Source organism: Callithrix jacchus, chromosome 12, assembly GCF_049354715.1.
Source record: "Callithrix jacchus isolate 240 chromosome 12, calJac240_pri, whole genome shotgun sequence".
Taxonomy (NCBI): domain Eukaryota; kingdom Metazoa; phylum Chordata; class Mammalia; order Primates; family Cebidae; genus Callithrix; species Callithrix jacchus.
In genome coordinates this window covers 66,958,594-66,983,368 of record NC_133513.1, presented here as the reverse complement: position 1 = coordinate 66,983,368, position 24,775 = coordinate 66,958,594, and the positions used below count along the sequence as shown (strand labels likewise).

Here is a 24,775-nt window from a genome sequence, read left to right as displayed (position 1 = left end):
TTCTTTTTATATTATGGAAAGAAACTAGAACAATGTGGTAGTAAATAAGTAAAAATTATTTTTAAGATTTCAGTAGCCTATCATGAGTAATAGTTATAAATTGTCATAACTTCTTTGATTGTGATTTTGCAGTATCATAAGAAAAATCTAAAGGCACAAATACTCTTGAAGCAATCTGCCTTTTAGAAACCTTGCCCTATCAAAAAGCACATGGACAAATGCACAAGACTACACACAGAGTAATATTCTTTGCAGCACCGTTACTGTGTTATTACTGACAGAGAAAACCTAAAGAGAAGCAAAATGTATGCTGACAAATATAAATTTATAGATGAGGAAACTGAGGCTCACACTGGTCAAGTCAATAGTACAGAGACAAAGGCCTAACACAGTATGATCTGAATAGGCTCCTCTCAAAAGTATCTTCATTTTTTCCTCAAAACCGAGGTCAGGTATCTTAAGAATACCTGAGGTCAGGTATCTTGGCCTCATCGATGCCCCTCTTCCCTCTGTATGTGAGGAGGATCTTCCTATAAGCTTCCAAACCAAAAGTCAAACAATTAAGTATTTATAACACGGTACCTTTATTAACAAAGACAGAGACTATGTTTTATATCTATTCCTGCAAGTGCTAAGCAAAGTGTTAGTGCATTTTTTTAAACTTCTTTCTTCACTGAAAAGCCAAGCAGCAATGAGTGCCTCAAGCACATAGAATGTGGTCTCTATACACCATTTCTCACTCCATTTATGAGATAATCCTGGGATTATATCAAAAAAACAAGGAAGCTAGCAAAGAGTACTAAAGTAATGCCAAGAGGATACAGGAGCCAACCTGGAGACTTTCACTGGCCAGTGTATCAATAAGGAGACTAATGAACTGAAATGTCAAATATTTTGTAAATCCATGAATTCATAAAAAACAAAACCTAAAAATAATTCATTGATCACCTTTAGAGGACTCTAAGGAAATAGTTCATTAGTCTGAAAGTTGATAGGCCATGCACAATGGCTCATGCCTGTAATCACAGCACTTTGGGAGGCCGAGGTGGGCAGATCGCCTGAGGTCAGGAGTTTGAGACCAGCCTGGCCAACATGGTGAAACTCTGTCTCTACTAAAAATACAAAAATTAGCAGGGCGTGGTGGCGGGTGCCTGTAATACCAGCTACTTGGGATAGTGAGGCAGTACCATCGCTTGAACCAAGGAGGTGAAGGTTGCAGTGAGCTGGGATTGCGCCACTGCACTCCAGCCGGGGCAACCAGAGTGAACTCTTGTCTCAAAACAAAAAATTTTTTTTAATTGATAAAGAGAAAGAATAAAGCATGTATCCTTCCTTTACTATTTAAAGTATACCTCAGGGTAACAAAGAGTGAACAGAGGAAAAGTTCTCTATTTTAAAATATTTTAGCAATTAAACAAAGAAGAAATTATAATTTTAAAAAAGGACATCAACATTTTCAACCCATGGATCTAAGCAATGACCATCAGTTGCTACTAACAGATACATGTCCTTCTGATGGATATACACAATATCACTTATGAGGCAATTGTGCTAAAAGAAAATAACTCAAACCTGAATCCGATCAAGCCTCTAAAACCAACTATTGATTTGTAAGAAACATAGGAGAAGAGGAACATGTTAAATGACACAACAAGTACGTAATCAGCAAAATCAAGACTGAGGAAAACTGCAGGATAAATAACATTTTTTTCAACCAAAAAAGTACAAGAAAATAAGAGAAAGAGAAGAGAGGACAGAGAAGGGGAGAAGAGAGAAGCAGCTTTAGAAATTTAAAAAATTTGAGACCAGCATACTTCAATCTCAACTCAAGCAGACTATTTTTAAAAAGAGAAAAATAAAATAAAATAATTGGGAAAATATAAAAACGACCTAGGGGTAGCTCTCCTCTTCCAAGTCACCTCCCGCAGTATCACACATAATATGATCTCTGCCTTTTCCCCACTCTCTTCTTCCAAAGGTCTCTGGCTAACTTCTAAATACTTGCATACTGTGGGACAGTCCCTTGAATTCAAAGACATGGAACTCCACTAACCTCATTCTACGCCACTTGAGTCTTCTTCAACTTTCCTCCATAAGTTTCATTATTTGTTCTGAGCTGTGATAGCCTCAATTTCTATCCCAAATCATTTGTGTCTCCCTCTACAAATGAAGACTGTATGACCCCACCTAATACCATGTAATTTCAGTACCTACCTATAGTCAGTTTATATTTTCCTGCTCAAGTCTTAGGTTTGGCCATATGACGTGCCTAGAACAGTGAAATGTGACCAGAAAAGTGACATGCCAGTTCTGAGCAGAGGCTTAAAATGCATGTTTCCACTAGTTCTGTTGCTTTCTCCTTTGCTTATTATAAAAACATGTCCCAAATAAGGGTTGTTTCTTTAGTCTGAATACTGGAATGAAAATAGAGGTAAGGCAGAGCCCCAGCCAATTATAACATGTAACATATAAAAGAAACAAAACTTTGTTATTGCACATGTTATCTCAACATGTTAGTACAGCATAACCTGGCAAAAATACCTAAGGATAAAAAGGGAATGAGAGAAATGTTACAATATTCACAGAAGATTTTTTCCAAAAGTAGCACCCAACTTCTTTTCCTTTAGAACTTAATTAATCTTAGTTTACTGGAAAAAAAAATCTCCCAAAAGAAATGATAACATATGTCCACTAAAATTTGTAAGTATATGTTCACAGCAGCATTATTCACAGCTAAAAAATGGCAACAACCCAAATATCCATCAACTGATGATGTAATTTACATTGTATATGTATATGTATACAATGGAATATTATTCAGTAATAAAATGAAGTACCAATAAATGCTACAACTTCTTGCAATGTGAAAGAAGCCAGTCACAAAAAGCCCGCATATTATATGATTCCATTTACATGAAATGTCCAGGACAAATATATAGAGACAGAAAAGATATTAGTGTTTGCCTCAGCTGGATGAGTTGAAGGAAATGGGCAATGACTGCCAAAAGACATGGAGTTTCTTTCAGGGGTGATGAAGAATTTCAAATTGACTGTGGTAATGGCTGCAGAGCTTTGTGAACATGCTAAAAACCATAGAACTTTGTACTTTAATTGGGTGAATTACATGGTATATGAATTATGCCTCAATAAAGCTATTACTTTAAAAGTCTATGAATGAATGGTTTTAGAAAGTTAAGAAAATTATAAAGGAAGTAACAAGTCCATCTTCTGCTCTAAACTTGTTCAAGCTTTTTTGCAAACTGGGAGTAAACACCTGCCTAAAAAGCCCTAAGTACCTGGAAAACTGTAGGCAAGTAGCTAACTTCAGAAAAAACATCAGGATAAAAGCTCAGATAAATTTTATTTGAAAATGGATCCCAGGCCGGGCGCGGTGACTCAAGCCTGTAATCCCAGCACTTTGGGAGGCCAAGGCAGGTGGATCACGAGGTCAAGAGATTGAGACCATCCTGGCCAACATGGGGAAACCCCATCTCTACTAAAAATACAAAAAATTAGCTGGGCATGGTGGCACATACCTGTAATCCCAGTTACTCAGGAGGCTGAGGCAGGAGAATTGCTTGAACCCAGGAGGTGGAGGTTGCGGTGAGCCGAGATCGCGCCATTGCACTCCAGCCTGGGTAACAAGAGCGAAACTCTGTCTCAAAAAAAAAAAAAAACGGACCCCAAACATAACCTTCAGATGATGTGGTCTAAGAAAACCAAATCCTTCAGAAACAAAGAAAAGACAATGCAGAAACCTTTGCTAAACGTCAAAGCAACCAATCATATAAGTTGGTCTGTATAAAGGTGCGGTAAAGTTACACTTCATCATGGACAGACGAAGGACATACCTATCAAAGAGTGAAACAGTGTCTATAATAAAAATATCATGAGCATATATTACAGCAATTAAATCAGGAGTCAGATACTGACAGTTTCTCCTCAATAAGTATATAATATGACTAAAAATATAGCAAGTCACTAATCTAATGAAAACAGAGAATGAAGACCAAGAGCAGTAGGTTTGAGGATGGGAGTGAATCGTGCAGTCTATGTAAGAAGATAAATTATCAACATGCAGTACCGTCATAAAAGTGACCATTCTTCTGCCTTTAATATTCTCATCGCCCAAGAAACAAAGGGCTTCAGATAAGCTTTACATATCTGAAAAAAATCCCTTCTCTGATTACTATTAAAACTTGTTTTATTTTTGGTACTAGTGAAAAAAAGCTACTTTCACATTTTCCACTTCCAAAACATGTAACATTTTTAACCTTCCTAAACAATGTAAATTATATTTAATTTTGTCTTTCCTTAACTAAACAATATCATCACTTTAAATATCATTACTACATAGCAATGCCCTCAGGAGTCAATGAGGTAAAAGTGTGGGACTCTGATCCTACACCCCCTACCAAAAAACCTGGAAAATGTAGTTCCAAATTATGAAACCTGAATAAAAACAGATTAAAAAGAGATATATCACTCAAGTTTTCTAAAACTCTTAAGCTATTTTTTTAAATTGTGTTAAGCCCACTTAAAACATGATCTACCTTTTTAACAAATGTTTAAGTATACAATACAGTGTTATGGTTAATTACAGCACAGTGTCACATAGATCTCTATAACTTGTTTATCTTGCATAATTGAATCTTTAAGTCCACTGAACAACAACTCTTCAAAATTCCACCTCACTTGAGCACCTGGGAACCACCATTCTACCCTCTGCTACTATGACTTTGACTATTGTAGATTCTTCTTATCAGTAAAATCATACAGTATTTGTCCTTCTAATTGGCTTATTTCACTGACACGATATCCTCAAAGTTCATCTGTGTTGTCAAACACAGCAGGAATTCCTTCTTCTTCTAAGCCTGAATAATATTCCATTGTATGTATATACCACATTTCCTTTATTCATCAATGGACATCTAGGTTGTTTCCACATCTGACTAGAGATGCGATAAACACAGGAGTGCTAATATCTCTTCAAGATCCTGATTTCAATTCTTTTGGATAAATACTCAGAAGCAGGATTGCTGGATCATATGGTAGTTCTCTTTTTAATTCTCTGAAGAACCATCATACTGTTTTCCATAGCAGCTACACCATTTTGCATTCCCAAACCCAGTTAAGTAGATAAGGGCTCCAATTTCTCCACATCCTCACACTTGTTATATTTTCTTTTTTGATAATAGCTGTTTTTAGTGAATGCACTAAAAAGCAGACAACAAAACTTCTCAACATGTGTAAAATGTATAGGCAAGACTGATTAGAGACCAATACACTGATGTAGATCATGGCCTACATGTTAACTGAAAAAAATTTACATTCTAGTCTCCATATCAAAGACATAATGGACAAATAATAGTTCAGAAAATACTGAAGAGTATCCTTTCAGCCATGTCTGAAAGGCTATACACCCAAATACTAAGAAAAAAAAAGAAAAATCAAACAATTAAATACAAATTCAGAATTGAATCTCATTACCTCAAGCCCTGTTCATTAAGGATTTATATATTCAAATGTCTGAACTTTATTTTATGCAAGTATTTAAAAAGCAAACTTATAAACATACACAATATCAAAGAAAACATGTTAAAATATTTCAGAAGAAAATCATTATTGAATAAATCCTCATTTTAGGTAAAGTTACGTACTTTAAAATGGTTTGCATGATATTTACAAGTCATTCTTACCTATTATAATGCTATTGCCTCCAAAAACTCTACTAACACTTAGGAGTCTACTTTGTACCTACACTAAACATACTCATATTAAGTAGATCAGACTTGAATTAGTCATATTTTAAGGTCTTACTAGGGGTAAATGTAAATGACCCACTGAGAGGCCTGGCATATAATTCATGTGTTTATTTAGAACTGTCCATAATAAATACATGTATAACTGCAGGGCCAGGCATGGTGGCTCATGCCTATAATTTCAGGACTGTGGGAAACCAAAGTGGGAGGGCTGCTTGAGCCCAGGAGTTCGAGATCAGTTTGGTAACATGGCGAAACCCCATCTCTACAAAAAAATACAAAAATTAGCCAGGCGTGGTTGTGCACACTTGTAGTCCCAGCCACTTGGGAGGCTGAGTTGGGAGGATCACTTGAGCCTGGAAAGGGGAGGCTGCAATGAGCCAAGACCATGCCACCTTATTTCAGCCTGGGCGACAGAGGGAGACCCTGTCTCAAACAAACAAAAAAAAAAAAAAAAAAAAAAAAAAAACAAAGAATCGAGACAGGGTATGGGAGCTCACATTTTTAATCCCAGCACTTTGGGAGGCTAAAGTGGGTGGATCACTTGAGGTCAGGAGTTCGAGACCAGCCTGGCCAACATGGCAAAACCTTATCTCTACTAAAAATACAAAAGTAGCCAAGTGTCATGGCACATGCCTGTAATCCCAGCTACTCGAGAGGCTGAGGCAGGAAAACTGCTTGAACCCGGGAGGCAGAGGTTGTAGTGACCTGAGATCACACCACTGCACTCCAGCCTGGGCAACAGAGCCAGACTCGGTCTTGATTGATAAATAAATAAATGTTTAACTATAGAAGGTAGCTTGGTTAAAAAACAACATAAAACAGTCATGATAATGCACTTTTCAAATGTTTCTCCTCTGTATATCACTTTAGAATTATCACACATATGAACTATTACATTCATATAAGATAGACTTCATAATTCCCATTTTATGAATGAGGACACAAAGACATAAAAACTGAGTAAAGTGCCCAAGATTCCCAGTCCTTAAGAGGTAGGATCACATCTTAAACCCAGGTCGGTGGATCTTGAACCTGCAAGACACTGTAGCTGATTCAGGACACATGAATGTCCATATTTTCAGCTCATTTTGGTGCCATTTTATTGAATGCTATGAACAGAGTTTATATTTTAGTTATATGAATTGGAAAGGCATGGAATTTCACAATCATGTAAATTTTACAGTAGCTACAATACTGTTTAAGAAGACAAAGAATAATTCACTAAATGGCTCAAGCCTGTAATCCCAGTACTTTGGGAGGCCGAGGCGGGTGGATCACCAGGTCAAGAGATCAAGACCATCTCGGGGAACATGGCGAAATCCCATCTCTACTAAAAATACAAAAAATTAGCTGGGCATGATGGCACGTGCCTGTAATCCCAGCTACTCGGGAGGCTGAGGCAGAAGAATTGCCTGATCCCAGGAGGCGGAGGTTGCGGTGAGCCAAGATCGCGCCACTGCACTCCAGCCTGGGTAACGAGCGAAACTCCGTCTCAAAAAAAAAAGAATAATACTACTGTTTCTGCCACATGATTGCTTTATTAATTCTCCAGCAAAATCGTCACCTATGTAAAAACAGATAATGGTCCTGAGAGAGAAAAGGAGGGAGAGAAGAAGGGAGACAGGGACAGGGTAAAGACTTCATTTTGGTGCTTAAAATACAGTCAATTTTATCATTTTTCTAACGGTAGGTAAATAAGACTATATTATAATTTCTAAGGAAAATATTTTCCTTCCTGTGTTGAAATAACATGTCAAATGGCTACCAAGGAAATACACTTATTTATGTACATTTCTATATTGATTCCAATTGTGAAACATGTTGCAATAAAATGGAATAAAAATAAAAATAAAATGATGACAGAGCAAGACTCTGTCTCAAAAAAAAAAAAACCTGCCAGCTCTTTCACCCACAACTGCCAATATAGTATATTCTTTGTTCAACTCTATATTTCTTAGAATTAAAGGAAAGGGAATCAATTTTTTTTCTTTAGAGACAGAGTATCACTCTGTCACCCAGGCTGAAGTGAAGTGGTATAATCTTGGCTCACTGTAACCCCTGTCTCCCAGGTTCAAACAACTCCCGTGCCTCAGCCTCCCAAGTAGCTAGAACTTCAGGTGCATGCCACCACACCCAGCTAACTTTTTTATTTTTAGTAGAGACAAGGTTTCACCATGTTGGCCAGGCTGGTCTCCAACTCCCGACCTTGTAATCCACCTGCCTCGGCCTCCCCAAGTGCTGGGATTACAGCCGTGAGCCACCATGCCCAGCCAATTATTTTTATTTTATTTTATTTTATTTTTTGGATACAGGGTTTCACTCTAACTTGGAATCAATTCTTACGGATAAAAAGAGCAAACTTTGAATCCAAAATCTAGACTATTCTGAGAAACATGAGCTGCACAGCTCTAGATAACAGCAATAAAAACAAAATAATGAATAACAATTACTGAGCACATACTACATATCACCCAATATGCCAAGTGCTTCAAATGATCTTCAAAATAACTCTTGGAAGTAGAAACTATTATTATACCCATTTTGCAGATGGGGAGACTGAGTCTTAGAGCTAAGTGATCCATGCAAAAAAACTTAGCTCTTAAGTGACACACAAAGGAAGATTTGAAGACAAAGGGCCTGAGAAATATGCTTAGGCCTTTAATGTTCCAAAAGCTCTCAACCTAAAGGCCACAGGCCATTTTTAATACTTCCAAAATCTAAATGAAACAATCATTTAAATGCAAAATTCCATAACTAAAATTGTAGGGTTTTTTAGGGGGTTTGCGGGGGCTTTTAATTCAACTTAGGTCAATTCAGTATAGATACTATATGCTGCCCTAATTAAAATCTTTTGTTCAAAACGGGGAGGCAAATTTTTTTTTAACTTGTTTTTTTTTAATAGAGACGGGGTTTCACTATGTTGGTCAGGCTGGTCTTGAACTCCTGACCTCATGATCCACCAGCCTTGGCCTCCCAAAGTGCTGGGATTATAGGCATGAGCCACTGTGCCCGGCCAATGGAGGCAAGTTAATAATCAAAGGTTTTGAGCAAAAATATTTTTATAAAGTGGAATTCATAGTGGAAAAAAACAATTTAAGAGATCCTTTCTGTGAAAAGTTTGGGAGACAATGGACTAAATGACCTGCATGATCTATGACAGATCTAACATGTGAGTTTCTGCTAAAGGCTTCTATACCAGAAATGTGCCTGCCCTACCCATATTCGTGTCCCTTACTCCCTCTGAATACCACATTCACAACCCACCTGCAGCTTTTTATTCTTACAGGGAAGCCTAAGAAACTGAAATTGGCTCTCACTGGCATATGCTGAAAACGCTAAAACTGACTCAACATTATTCTCTGCTGTGAATCCTAAGCATTTTTTTCTCTCATTTATCCGGTTTCTTCCCTTAACTTTCAGATTATCCTGGCTACTTGTCAATTAATTTTGACAACTTTCATAGTTCTGCTCCTTCAACTCCAAACATCTCATGGTGACTGTCTGGGATATGATCATGAAGTCTCTGTCCTAGCCTCCTCTAGGATGTGGATCATTTTGATGGGTTAAGTATCTACCCAACAGAGTCCACAAAAGCTTGTGTTTCATGGGCACTGTTTTCTCTATGCTGCTTCCTTGCTCATTCCACTTGAGTTGCTACAAGCCACACTCTGCCACTGACATCCTTTAATTGATCATTCTGTTATGGCTGATTTGGTTTGAGGTATATTCCATAAAATGCTATGGGTGGCCTATAGACAAAAAGTGTAATATCGTATCTAATGAATAAAGTCATTGCTTGTTTCTGTACTTTTCTGGCCACGCATATTCCTAAAGGATATGATTTAGGAACTATATAGGTACACAGACTACACCAATAAAACAGGGCAGACAACATTCCTTGTCTAATAGAGCTTATATTCTAAGTGAAGGAGGAAACAGAAAACAAGAACAACAACCAGTAATGAGTACAATGCAGAGAACTGCAATAGCATGACCCAGAAGTGATTAGGTGGTTAGGTAATAAATGAAAGCGTCACCATGGAATCTGAATAGCATTAAGAAGCCAATGTAGGTAAGACAGCTGCTCATTCTGGAGCAGGGAACAGCAGAATCAACGATCCTAAGGCAAAAAGTAGGATGACAGATTTATAGAAACAAAAAAAAAGGCCAATGAGACTGAAACTTAGGGAGCCAGAAGGATAGGGATATTAAGATGAATTTGTAAAGGCAAGCAGGGACCACCAGCTCACACAAGGCTTTGTGGGCAAACATGAAATTTAATCTAAGTGCAAGGAAAGCCATCAGAGGGAGTTTAAGTAGTTCTCTCATTTGTGTACTAAAAAGGCCACTCAGCTTGCTATGCAGATCTCAACAAGTCAAGAACAGAAAAAAGGGGACCAGGCAAGGGGGTGGCTCACACCTATAAACCCAGCACTTTGGGAGGCCTCGGCAGGCAGATCACTTGAGGCCAGGAGTTGAACACCAGCCTGTCTATAAAAAATGAAAACAAATTGTTAGCTGAACATGGTGGTACAAGCCTGCAGTCCCAGCTACCCAGGAGGCTGAGACAGGGAGGTTCACTTAAGCCTAGGAGTTTGCGGGGAGCTATGATCATACCACTTCTCTCCATTTAAAAAAGCTTCCTGGAGTGATTTTTAGCAAGGCATACATGTTCTTCTTAGAACCAGGCATAAAAAGAAGGGAAGATGCTAAATAACATAAAGGAATTTCATGGTCAGATGACTGAAAATGCAAGGTTTTAGAGATGGATAAGTATTTTCAAGGGTTTGAACTGAATGGGACTGGAAGCTAGCTTCATAGCAGAGCAGAAGTTCACAACTTGAGATTCTGTAATAATGGCTCTGATTATTCAACCATATAGTTAATTATAAATCTAATTATAGTGCTTTTTTGTTTGAGACGGAGTTTCGCTCTTTTCACCCAGGCTGGAGTGCAATGGCGCGATCTCGGCTCACTGCAACCTCCGCCTCCTGGGTTCAGGCAATTCTCCTGCCTCAGCCTCCTGAGTAGCTGGGATTACACGCACGCGCCACCGTGCCCAGCTAATTTTTTGTATTTTTAGTAGAGACGGGGTTTCACCATGTTGACCAGAATGATCTCGATCTCTTGACCTTGTGATCCACCCGCCTCGGCCTCCCAAAATGCTGGGATTACAGGCTTGATTGAGCCACCGCGCCCGGCCATTACAGTGCTTTTTAAAAAATTACTGCATCCTGCCCAGAGATTCTGATTTAGTTGTTCTGGGGTAGAAACTGAGAATGTTTGTTCAAGAAGCATCACAGATGATGTATTGAGTATAGGTTGTACAAACAATTTCAAGATAAATAGTGTAGAGACACTTTTGAGAATGCAAAACAAACAGGATGCAAATAGAGCTTTTAAACACATAATAGATAGCTCCCCTCCCCCTGCAGTACTACCGGCTCTCAACACACATATAATCTGAAACAACAGCCCTGAGATAAAGTCTTGGAGGTGGGATTCAGAATCAAAGGCATGGCATCCATGAAAAGGCAAACGTGTACAATTTCTCCCCCCGCCAAAATTTTACTTAAGTCTTTCTTCTCTCCAATAAGAACTTACTGGTACCCACACATTCTCAACAATATAGCAGTACCTTCTATTTAATAGTTGCTAATTTGGCAGGTAAGAAAATTTTTATCTGGATTTCTTTAATAATCTGTGAGACTAAAAACACTTTCTTAGTGTGACATGCCAAAATTTACTACCATGCATGCAAGTGTACTCGGTCTTCCTTCTCTACTCATTCTGCCCTTCCTAAAGAGGAAAGATTTGCTGGGACTAAGTGGATCAACATTATAAAGAAGAAAATGTTGATGAGAAGAGACCTTGTTGGCTGGGATTTAGGGAGAAAGCTTTAGAGTTTGACTAGTGAGAAGCTCCTGGGAGGCAAGAATAAAAGAAAAGAGAAAAGGAACTTGTAAAAAAATATTAATGTGGTTATGAATTCAGTTCCCTTTAATACTCTCTTTGAAGACAAACAGAATTCCTTTTGAATTCTTGAATTGCTTCTTGAACAAGCCCCCAGTTCCGATCTTGCACCATGTACTTTTCTGGATTAGCTGGGATTATGTCTAGGCCATTTTCCTGGCCACCTGCAATAGCCTAGCTACTTTTGTAAATTTTCTATTGATATCTTTTACACATGTTTTTCTTCTGAGACTTACTTATTTTTAAATAAAATTTATTTCTTAAGGCTGTTTTAGGTTCGAAGCCAAACTGAGTGAAAAGTACAGTTCCCATTTACCGCCTGTCCCTACACAGACACAACCTACCCCAATATCAGCATCCCACACAAGACTGGTATATTTGTTACCATCAATGAACCTACAGTGACACAGTATTATCAACCAAAGTCCATAGTTAACATTAGGGTTCACTCTTCATGTTGTACATTCTTCCATTTTTGACATACATATAATGACATGTATCCACTACGATAGTAATATACATAATAGCTTTGCTGCCCTAAAAATTCTGTTTTGATTATTCATCCTTCTGTCCCCTGTAGCCCATAATAATGACGAATCTTTTTACAGTCTCCATAGTTTTTGCCTTTTTTAGATGTCATACAGTCATAATGTGTAGACTTTTCACATTGGTTTCATTTACTATGAATTTAAGGTTCCTCCATGTCTCTTCATGGCCTGATAGCTCATTTTTTTCTAGTGCTAATATTTCATTGTCTAAACATACCTTAATTCATTTATCCATTTACCTACTAAAAGGTATCTTGGTTACTTCTAAGTTGTGACAATTATGAATACAATTGTTATAAACATTTGTGTGCAGGTTTTTGTGTGGACATGTTTCATTTTGGAAAATACTGAGAAGTATGATTGCTAGGTTAAATGGTTAAGAGAATGTTTAAAAAGTTTTGTTAAAAACCGCCAAATCATCTTTAAAAGTGGCTGTGCCAGCCAGGTACAATGGCTCACACCTGTAATCCCAGCATTTTGGGAGGCTGAGGCGGGTGCATTACCTGAGGTTAGGAGTTCGAGACCAGCCTAGCCAACATGGTGAAACCCTGCCTCCACTAAAAATACAAAAAATTAGCCAGGCATGGTGGTGGGCACCTGTAATCCCAGCTACTTAGGAGGTTGAGGCAGGAGAATCACTTGAACCCAGAAAATGGAGGTTGTAGTGAGCTGAGATTGCACCACTCCTACCTGGGCAACATAGCAAGACTCCGTCTCCATAAAGAAGGGTGTGGTGGCTCATGGCTGTAATCCAAGCACTTTGGGAGGCCAAGGCAGGTGGATCACGAGGTCAAGAGACCGAGACCATGCTGGCCAACATGGTGAAACCCCGACTCTACTAAAAATAAAAAAATTAGCTGGGCGTGGTGGCGAGCACCTGTGGTCCCAGCTACTTGGGAGGCTGAGGCAGGAGAATTGCTTGAACCCAGGAGGTGGAGGTCACAGGGAACCGAGATTGCACCACTGCACTCCAGCCTGGTGCCTGGTGATGGAGCGAGACACTGAATTAAAAAAAAGAAAGAAAGAAAAAAGTAGCTATGCCACTTCTCATTTCCACCAGCAATGGATGAGTTCCTATTGTTTCATGTACTGGCCAGCATTTTGTGTCATCAGGGTTCTGGATTTTGGGCATCCTAATAGGTATATGGTGGTATCTCATATTGTTTTAATTTGTGTTTTCTTCACAACATATAATGTGGTACATACATCTTTTCACATGTTCACTTGCCATCTACAAATCTTTGGTGAGGTGTCTCTTAAGGTCTTTAGCTCATTTTTTAATCAGATTGTTTATATTCTTACTGTTGAGGTTGATTATTTGTATATTTTAAGTAGTAGTCATTAATCAAATATATTTTTTGCAAATATTTTCCTCCCAGCCTGTGGCTTGTCCTTTAATTTTCTTCAAAGTGTCTTCTGCAGAGAAAAAAAAATTAATGAAAGTACAATGAGAATGATCCAAGATGGCTGATCGCTAACATCTCGGGATTGCAGCTCCCAGTGAAAGCGCAGAGAACGAGAGGACGCCACACTTTGAGACAAATTTTGGTCGCTCACAGAGCAGAAGATTCCCAGTGGAGGAGCTACACGGGTCGCCAGCGCGAGTCTTGTGGCTGGCGCAGCGGTTTTGCTGGCACCTCGGTGCAGCAGCTCTTGGTGCAGAGTGAACGGGACTGGTTCCCCTTCTGACCGAGGTTTGGAGCTCTGGGAAGGCAGAGTCGCCTTATTACGGACTCAACAAGGAAGCCAGACTGGAGATTCCCAGTCAGAAAAGCACCATCAGTCTTAACGCCGCTGTTTTGGCCAGCACAGTGGGTTGCTCATATTTCTGCCCTGGGAATTAACAACTTGGACATCCACTCAGAGACCTAATTTGAAAGTTGGTAATTAGAAAGACGACAGCTGGATAAATTTACAATGATGGGAAGAAACCAGCGTAAAAAGGCTGAGAATACTCAAAATCAGAATGCCTCTCCCTCTACAGAGGATCACAGTTCCTCATTAACAAAAGAACAAGGCTTGATGGAGACCGAGTGCATCCTATTAACAGAATCAGGCTTCAGAAGATGGATAATAAGAAACTTCTGTGAGTTAAAAGAACATGTTGTAGCCCAATGTAAAGAAACTAAGAACTTTGAAAAAAGGTTTGACGAAATCCTAATGAGAATAGACAACTTAGAGAGGAATATAAGTGAATTAATGGAAATGAAGAATACAATACAGGAACTCCGAGAAGTATGCACAGGTTTAAACACTCGAATTGTTCAAGCAGAAGAAAGGATATCAGAGGTCAAAGTTCAACTTAATGAAATAAAACGAGAAGACAAGATTAGAGAAAAAAGTAAAAAAAGGAATGAGCAAAGTCTCCAAGAAATGTGGGACTATGTGAAAAGACCAAATTTACATTTCATAGGTGTACCTGAATGCAACGGAGAGAATGAATCCAAGCTGGAAAATATTCTTCAGGGTATAACACAGAAAAATTTTCCTAAACTAGCAAAGCAGGTCAATATTCAACCCCAGGTAATACAGACAACACCACAAAGATATTCCTCAAGAAGAGCAACCCCAAGGCACATAATCGTTAGATTCACCAGGGTTGAAACGAAGGAGAAAATACTAAGGGCAGCCAGAGAGAAAGGTCAGGTTACCCACAAAGGCAAGCCTCTCAGACTTGCAGCAGATCTCTCAACAGAAACTCTACAAGCCAGAAGAGAGTGGGGGCCAATATTCAACATCCTTAAAGAACAGAACCTTCAGCCCAGAATTTCATATCCAGCCAAACTAAGCTTCACAACTGAAGGAAAAATAAAATCTTTTATGAACAACCAAGTACTCAGAGATTTTATTACCACCAGGCCTGCTTTACAAGAGCTTCTGAAAGAAGCATTACACATAGAAAGAAACAACCAGTATTAGCCTTTCTAAAAATATACGAAAAAGCAAAGAGCATCAACATAAAGAAGAATTTACATCAATGAATGGATAAAACAGCCAGTTAACATCCAATGGCAGTAATCCTAAATTTAAATCGACTAAATCCCCCAATCAAATGACAGAGCCAAAACCCAACGGTATGCTACATCCAGACCCACTTCACATGCAAGGATACACAAAGACTCAAAACAAAGGGATGAAGAAAAATTTACCAACCAAATGGAGAGCAAAAATAAACAAATAAATAAAAAGCAAGAGTTGCAATTCTTGTATCAGATAAAATAGATTTTAAAGCAACAAAGATATAGTGGTAAAAGGATCAATGCAACAACAAGAGCTAACGATCCTAACACCCAGATACATAGAGACTTAGACTCAATGAGACAGAAAACTAATAAGGATATCCAGGACTTGAACTCAGATCCGGAACAAGTAAACTTAATAAATATTGATAGAGCTCTCCACTTTAAATACACAAAATATACATTCCTGTCAATACCACATCACACCTACTCATAGGTTTAAATGAAATATTGATTGGCCATTATTAATACCCATTTTTTTTTAGAATAAAGCAACATTTCCGTTCTCTCTCCCTCTTCTTCTTCCTCTTTCTTCCTCTCCTTCACTCTTTTTTTTTCTTTTCTTCTCTCAAAAAAAGGAAAAAAGAAATCAACTTGTAGACCTCTAGATCCAGGTCGGCAATGTCTCTCTCATTGCCTGATTTCCTTCCTTCCCTTCTCTCCCTCCCTCCCTCCCTTCCTCCTTTCCTCCTTTCCAACCTTCCTGCCTTCCTCCCTTCCTAAAAAAAAAAAAAAAGTACAGCTTATCAAGTCTTATCAATGACTTTCTCGATACTACACCAAAGACACAATCATGGATTGTACCCAGCCTGGTGTAAGGTCTGTGTCTACACTAATTTCTTTTTTATGTGAATGTCAGGTTGTTTCAACATTATTTTTTGAAAATATTGTATCTTTTTGCTATTGTACTGCCTTTATTCCTTTGTCAAAGATCATTTGACTATATTTACATGGGTCTATGTCTGGGCTTTATTGTGTTCCACTGATCTATTTGTTTCTTCTTTCACTAGTGCCATACTGCGTTGATAATTACAGTCTTGAACTTGGTCAGTGTCAATTCACCAACTTTGTTCTTTTCCTTTAATATTGTGTTGACTGTTCTGGATCTTCTGCCTCTCAATGTAAACTTTAGGGTCAGTTTCTTAATAGCCACAAAGTAAATTAGTGGGATTTTGACTGGGATTGCATTGAATCTAAAGATCAAGTTGGGAAGAATTGACATTCTGATGATGTTGTGCCTTCCTCTCCATGAACACAGAATATTTCTACATGTATTTAGTTGTTCTGTTTTCTTCCATCGGTTTTGTAGGTTTCTTTACATAGATCTTGTATATATTTTTTTTTAGATTTATACCTACAAATTTCATTCTGGGGGTTGCTAATGTAAGTAAATGGTATTGTTTTTAATTTCAAATTCTACTTGTTCACTGCTGGCAATATAAGAAAGTGATAGTGGTTTATAAGTTCCAGAAGTAATTTTCTTGAATTTTCTAGATAATGATGTCACCTGTGAAGAAAGACAGTTTACTTCTTCCCTCTCAATCTATATACCTTTCATTTCCATTTTCTGTCTTGTTGCATCAGCTAGAACACAATGATGCTGAAAAGCAACGGTGAGAGGGGACATTCCTGCCTTGTGCTTAATCTTAGCAGGAAAGCTTCCAGTTTGTCAACATTAACTATGACATCAGCTGTAGGGTTTTTGTAGATGTTCTTTATCAAGGTAAGAAAGTTCCTCTCTATTCCTAATTTACTGAAAGTCTTAATAACGAATCAGTGTTGGATTTTTATCAACTGCTTTTTCTGCATCTATTGATACAATCTTGTGATTTTCCTTTTTTAGCCTGTTAATGTGCTAGATTACATTAATTGATTATCCAATATTAAGCCAGCTTGGCATACCAGGGATAAAATCCACTTGGTTGTGACATATAATTTTTCATAAACTTTTGGATCAAATTTGCTAAAATTTTCTGGAGGATTTTTGCATCTATGTTTGTAAGAGATGTTAATATATACTTTGCTTTTCTTGCAATATGTTTACATGTTTTCTGAATTAGGATAATGCTGGTCTCATAGAATGAATTAAGATGTATCTCCCCTACATTTGTCTTCTGGAAAAGATTGTGAATAATTGGCATAACTTTTTCCTTGGGGTTTCCAGTGAACCCATCTGGACCTGGTACTTTCTGTTTAGGAAGATTATTAATTGTAGATTCAGCTTCTTTGTTACATACAGGCCTATTCAGATTGTCTATTTCTTCTTCAGTAACTTTTTGCAGATTGCACCTTTCAAATAACTGGTCCATTTTATCTAGGTTATGAAATTTATAAGCACAGGGTCAGTCATAATATGCCTTTATTATGTTTTTAATATCCATGAGATCTGTAAAGATGCCCCTTTTTCATTTCTGATACTGGTAATTTCTATCCTTTCTTTTTAGCTGGTCTGGCTAAAGGATTATCTATTTCATTGATCTTATTATACAATCAGTTTTTTGTTTTATTGGTTTTCTCTAAGGGTTCCCTGATTTTCATGTCATTAATTCCTTCTCTAACTTTTATTATATTTCTTTTCTTTTGGATTTGATGTGCTCTTCTTTTTCTGTTTCCTAAAGTGGAACTTTAGATTACTGATTTTGGATATTTCATCTTTTCTAATATATGCATTCAATCCCATAAATTTCCCTCTAAGCACTGGTTTCACTAAATCTCACAGATTCTGATAAACTGTATTTTCATTTTGATTTCAAAATGTTTTTAAATTTTCTTGATATTTCTTCTTTGACCTATGTATTATTTAGAAGTGTGCTGGGGGGAGGACTCAAGATGGCGCTGTGAGAACAACCCAGGATTGGAGCTCTCGTTGAATCCGCAAAGAGACTGACATTTGGCAGGCATCATCCTGGGACAAAGATAGCAGAAAAAGAAACGGGTAGCATCCCTCACTGTGCCACAGCTGCTAGAGGTGCACCCCAGAAAAGCGGGGCCTGGAGTGGACCGCAGCAGTCGTACAGCGAAGGGGCTAGGCTGGTAAAAGGAAAACCAAGTAACAGAAATACTTCATCATCAACAATCTGGGTGTCCACTCAGAGACCCAATCAAAAAGTCAGCAACTACGCAGACGACAAGCGGATAAACCCACAAAGATGGGAAGAAAACAGCGAAAAAAGGAGGAAAACATCCGAAACCAGAACACCTCGCCTCCTAGAATGGACCAAAACTCCTCACCAGCAAGGGAACAAAGCTGGATGGAGAATGACTGTGACGAAATGACGGAATTAGACTTCAGAATGTGGATAATGAGAAACTTTTGTTAGCTAAAAGAACATGTATTAAATCAATGCAACGAAACTAAGGAACTTAAAAAAAGATATGAGGAAATGATAACAAGAATGGATAACTTAGAGAGGAATATGAATGAATTAAAGGAGCTGAAAAACACAATACGAGAACTTCGCGAAGCATGCACAAGTTTCAATAGCCGAATTGACCAAGCAGAAGAAAGAATATCTGAAGTCGAAGACCAACTCAATGAAATTAAACGAGAAACCAAGATTAGAGAAAAAAGCGCAAAAAGGAATGAACAAAGTCTCCAAGAAATGTGGGACTATGTGAAAAGACCTAACCTACGTTTGATAGGTGTACCAGAAGGAAACGAAGAGAATGAATCCAAGCTGGAAAATACTCTTCAGGACATCATCCAGGAAAACTTCCCCCACCTAGCAAGACAGGCCAACACTCAAATGCAGGAAATACAGAGAACACCACAAAGATATTCTGCAAGAAGAGCAACCCCAAGGCACATAATCGTCAGATTCAACAAGGTTGAAATAAAGGAGAAAATACTAAGGGCAGCCAGAGAGAAAGGTCGAGTTACCCACAAAGGGAAGCCCATCAGACTCACAGCAGATCTCTCGGCAGAAACTCTACAAGCCAGAAGAGAGTGGGGGCCAATATTCAACATTCTTAAAGAAAAGAACTTTCTACCCAGAATTTCATATCCAGCCAAACTGAGCTTCAGAAGTGAAGGAAAAATAAAATCCTTTGCGAACAAGCAAGGACTGAGAGATTTTGTCACCACCAGGCCTGCTTTACAAGAGCTCCTAAAAGAGGCACTACACATAGAAAGGAACAACCAGTACCAGCCATTCCAAAATGACACTAAATGCTAAAGAGCATCAACATAATGAAGAATCTACAACAACTAACGGGCAAAACAGCCACTTAGCATCAAAATGGCAGTATCAAATTCACACATAACAATATTAACCCTAAATGTAAATGGACTAAATGCACCAATCAAAAGACACAGACTGGCAAATTGGATAAAAAGCCAAAACCCATCAGTGTGCTGTATCCAGGAAACACATCTCACATGCAAGGATACACAAAGGCTCAAAATAAAGGGATGGAGGAAGATCTACCAAGCAAATGGAGAGCAAAAAAAAGCAGGAGTTGCAATTCTCATCTCTGATAAAATAGACTTTAAAGCAACAAAGATCAAAAGAGACAAAGAAGGCCATTACATAATGGTAAAAGAATCGATAAAACAAGAAGAGCTAACGATCCTAAACATATATGGACCCAATGCAGGAGCACCCAGATACATAAGGCAAGTTCTTAATGACTTACAAAGAGACTTAGACTCCCACACAATAATAGTGGGAGACTTTAACACTCCACTGTCAATATTAGACAGATCAACCAGACAGAAAATCAACAAGGATATCCAGGGCTTGAACTCAGACCTGGAGCAAGCAAACCTGATAGACATTTACAGAACTCTCCACCCCAAATCCACAGAATATACATTCTTCTCAGCACCACATCACACCTACTCAAAAATTGACCACATAATTGGAAGTAAAGCACTGCTCAACAAATGCAAAACAACTGAAATCATAACAAACAGCCTCTCAGACCATAGTGCAATCAAGTTAGAACTCAGAATACAGAAACCAACCCAGAACCGCACAGCTTCATGGAAACTGAACAACTGGCTCTTCAATGTTGACTGGGTAAACAATGAAATGAAGTCAGAAATAAAGAAGTTCTTCGAAACCAATGAGAACGAAGACACAACATGCCAGAACCTCTGGGACACATTTAAAGCAGTCTCTAGAGGAAAGTATATAGCAATAAGTGCCCATATGAGGAGAATGGAGAGATCCAAAATTGACACCCTATCGTCAAAATTGAAAGAGCTAGAGGAGCAAGATCAAAAAAACTCAAAACCCAGCAGAAGACAAGAAATTACTAAGATCAGAGCTGAACTGAAGGAGATTGAGACACGAAAAACCCTTCAAAAAATCAATAAATCCAAGAGCTGGTTTTTTGAAAAGATCAACAAAATAGACAGACCACTAGCCAGATTGATTAAAAAGAAAAGAGAGAACAACCAAATAGATGCAATAAAAAATGATAAAGGGGAAATCACCACAGATTCCACAGAAATTCAAACCATCATCAGAGAATATTACAAACAACTCTATGCACATAAACTAGTAAACCTGGAAGAAATGGATAAATTCCTGGACTCCTGCATCCTCCCAAGCCTAAACCAGGAGGAAGCTGAAACTATGAATAGACCAATAACAAGGTCAGAAGTCGAGGCAGCAATTAAGAGCCTACCACACAAAAAAAGCCCAGGTCCAGACGGGTTCACAGCCGAATTCTACCAGACACACAAGAAGGAGCTGGTACCATTCCTTCTAAAACTATTTCAAACAATCCAAAAAGAGGGAATACTTCCCAAATCATTTTACGAGACCAACATCATTCTGATACCAAAACCTGGCAGAGACCCAACAAGAAAAGAAAACTTCAGGCCAATATCCATGATGAACATAGATGCAAAAATCTTCAATAAAATATTGGCAAGCCGAATGCAACAGCAAATCAAAAAACTTATTCACCAAGATCAAGTAGGATTCATCCCGGGGATGCAAGTCTGGTTCAACATACGCAAGTCTATCAACGTAATTCACCACATAAATAGAACCAAAAACAAAAACCACATGATTATCTCAATTGACGCCGAGAAGGCATTTGACAAAATTCAACAGCCCTTTATGCTAAAAACCCTCAATAAACTAGGTATCGATGGAACGTATCTCAAAGTAATAAAAGCTATTTATGACAAACCAACAGCCAATATCATACTGAATGGGCAAAAACTGGAAGCATTCCCTTTGAAATCTGGTACTAGACAAGGATGCCCTCTCTCACCACTCCTATTCAATATAGTACTGGAAGTTCTAGCCAGAGCAATCAGGCAAGAAAAAGAAATAAAGGGTATTCAAATAGGAAAGGTGGAAGCCAAATTGTCTCTATTTGCAGACGACATGATAGTATACCTAGAAGACCCCATCGCCTCAGCCCAAAAACTCCTGAAACTGATAAACAACTTCAGCAAAGTCTCAGGATATAAAATCAATATGCAAAAATCACAAGCATTCGTCTACACCAATAACAGACTTAAAGAAAGCCAAATCAAGAGCGAACTGCCATTCGCAATTGCTACAAAAAGAATAAAATACCTTGGAATACAACTCACAAGGAACGTAAGGGACCTCTTCAAGGAGAACTACAAACCACTGCTCAACGAAATCAGAGAGGACACAAACAGATGGAGAAACATTCCATGTTCATGGTTAGGAAGAATTAATATCGTGAAAATGGCTATACTGCCCAAAGTAATTTACAGAATCAACGCTATCCCCATCAAGCTACCATTGACTTTCTTCACAGAACTGGAAAAAACCACCATGAACTTCATATGGAACCAAAAGAGAGCCCGCATAGCCAAGTCAATTCTAAGCAAAAAGAACACAGCGGGGGGCATCACACTACCGGATTTCAAACTATACTACAAGGCTACAGTAATCAAAACAGCATGGTACTGGTACCAAAACAGAGATATAGACCAATGGAACAAAACAGAGGCACCGGAGGCAACACAACATACATACAACTATACAATCTTTGATAAACCTGACAAAAACAAGCAATGGGGCAAGGATTCCATGTTTAACAAATGGTGTTGGGAAAACTGGCTAGCCATGTGCAGAAAGCAGAAACTGGACCCCTTCCTGACACCTTACACTAAAATTAACTCCAGATGGATTAAAGACTTAAACATAAGACCTGGCACCATAAAAACCCTAGAAGGAAATCTAGGCAAAACTATCCAGGACATAGGAGTAGGCAAGGACTTCATGAACAAAACACCAAGAGCATTGGCAACAAAAGCCAAAATGGACAAATGGGACCTAATGAAACTCCACAGCTTCTGCACGGCAAAAGAAACAGTCACTAGAGTGGATCGGCAACCAACAGAATGGGAAAAAATTTTCGCAGTCTACCCATCTGACAAAGGGCTGATATCCAGAATTTACAAAGAACTCAAACGGATTTACAGGAAAAACACAAACAAGTCCATTCAAAAGTAGGCAAAGGATATGAACAGACACTTTACGAAAGAAGACATATATGAGGCCAACAATCATATGAAAAAATGCTCATCGTCACTGGTCATCAGAGAGATGCAAATCAAAACCACATTGAGATACCATCTCACGCCAGTTAGAATGGCGATCATTAAAAAATCTGGAGACAACAGATGCTGGAGAGGATGTGGAGAAAAAGGAACACTTTTACACTGTTGGTGGGAGTGTAAATTAGTTCAACCATTGTGGAAGACAGTGTGGCGATTCCTCAAGGCCTTAGAAATAGAAATTCCATTTGACCCAGCAATCCCATTACTGGGTATATATCCAAAAGACTATAAATCGTTCTACTATAAGGACACATGTACACGAATGTTCATTGCAGCACTGTTTACAATAGCAAAGACCTGGAATCAACCCAAATGCCCATTGATAATAGACTGGATTGGAAAAATGTGGCACATATACACCATGGAATATTATGCAGTAATCAGAAATGATGAGTTCGTGTCATTTGTAGGGACATGGATGAATCTGGAAAACATCATCCTCAGCAAACTGACACAAGAACAGAAAATGAAACACCGCATATTCTCACTCATAGGTGGGTGATGAAAAATGAGAACACATGGACACAGAAAGGGGAGTACTAAACACTGGGGTCTATTGGGGGGAAAAGGGGAGGGCCAGTGGGAGGGGGAGGTGGGGAGGGATAGCCTGGGGAGAAATGCCAAATGTGGGTGAAGGGGAGAAGAAAAGCAAAGCACACTGCCATGTGTGTACCTACGCAACTGTCTTGCATGCTCTGCTCATGTACCCCAAAACCTATAATCCAATAAAAAAAAAAAAAAAGAAAAAAAAAAAATCAGTTTACCAAGTCTTGCTTTTATACCAAAGCTTATGTTGGTAAAGTTTTTCAAATCCAATAAATAATGAGCTTTAAAACTGGAAAAAAAAATAAATAAATAAATAAAAGCTATTTATGACAAACCAACAGCCAATATCATACTGAATGGGCAAAAACTGGAAGCATTCCCTTTGAAATCTGGCACTAGACAAGGATGCCCTCTTTCACCACTCCTATTCAATATAGTTCTGGAAGTTCTAGCCAGAGCAATCAGGCAAGAAAAAGAAATAAAGGGTATTCAAATAGGAAAGGAGGAAGCCAAATTGTCTCTATTTGCAGACGACATGATAGTATACCTAGAAGACCCCATCACCTCAGTCCAAAAACTCCTGAAACTGATAAGCAACTTCAGCAAAGTCTCAGGATATAAAATCAATGTGCAAAAATCACAAGCATTCGTCTACACCAATAACAGACTTAAAGAAAGCCAAATCAAGAATGAACTGCCATTCACAATTGCTACAAAAAGAATAAAATACCTTGGAATACAACTCACAAGGAACGTAAGGGACCTCTTCAAGGAGAACTACAAACCACTGCTCAACGAAATCAGAGAGGACACAAACAGATGGAGAAACATTCCATGTTCATGGTTAGGAAGAATTAACATCCTGAAAATGGCTATACTGCCCAAAGTAATTTACAGAATCAATGCTATCCCCATCAAGCTACCATTGACTTTCTTCACAGAACTGGAAAAAACCACCATGAACTTCATATGGAACCAAAAGAGAGCCCGCATAGCCAAGTCAATTCTAAGCAAAAAGAACATAGCGGGGGGGGCATCACACTACCGGATTTCAAACTATACTACAAGGCTACAGTAATCAAAACAGCATGGTACTGGTACCAAAACAGAGATATAGACCAATGGAACAAAACAGAGGCACCGGAGGCAACACAACATATCTGCAACTATAGAATCTTTGATAAACCTGACAAAAACAAGCAAGGGGGAAAGGATTCCCTGTTTAACAAATGGTGTTGGGAAAACTGGCTAGCCTTGTGCAGAAAGCAGAAACTGGACCCCTTCCTGACACCTTACACTAAAATTAACTCCAGATGGATTAAAGACTTAAACATAAGACCTGGCACCATAAAAACCCTAGAA

General features: G+C 38.5%; 1 protein-coding gene across 4 annotated transcripts in view; it reads right to left on the bottom strand.

Moving 5' to 3' along the window:
- The window catches only part of JMJD1C (jumonji domain containing 1C), a 380,550-nt gene that overhangs the window by 342,603 nt on the left and 13,172 nt on the right, over window positions 1-24,775 (bottom strand). Inside the window, exon 2 of one of the 4 annotated variants that reach the window (XM_078345831.1) lies at window positions 3,537-3,634. The exons of the other annotated variants lie outside the window; for them this stretch is intronic. The gene's annotated coding sequence lies outside the window, so the exon portion shown is untranslated. The remainder of the gene's footprint in view (window positions 1-3,536; window positions 3,635-24,775) is intronic. 4 annotated transcript variants of the gene reach the window in all.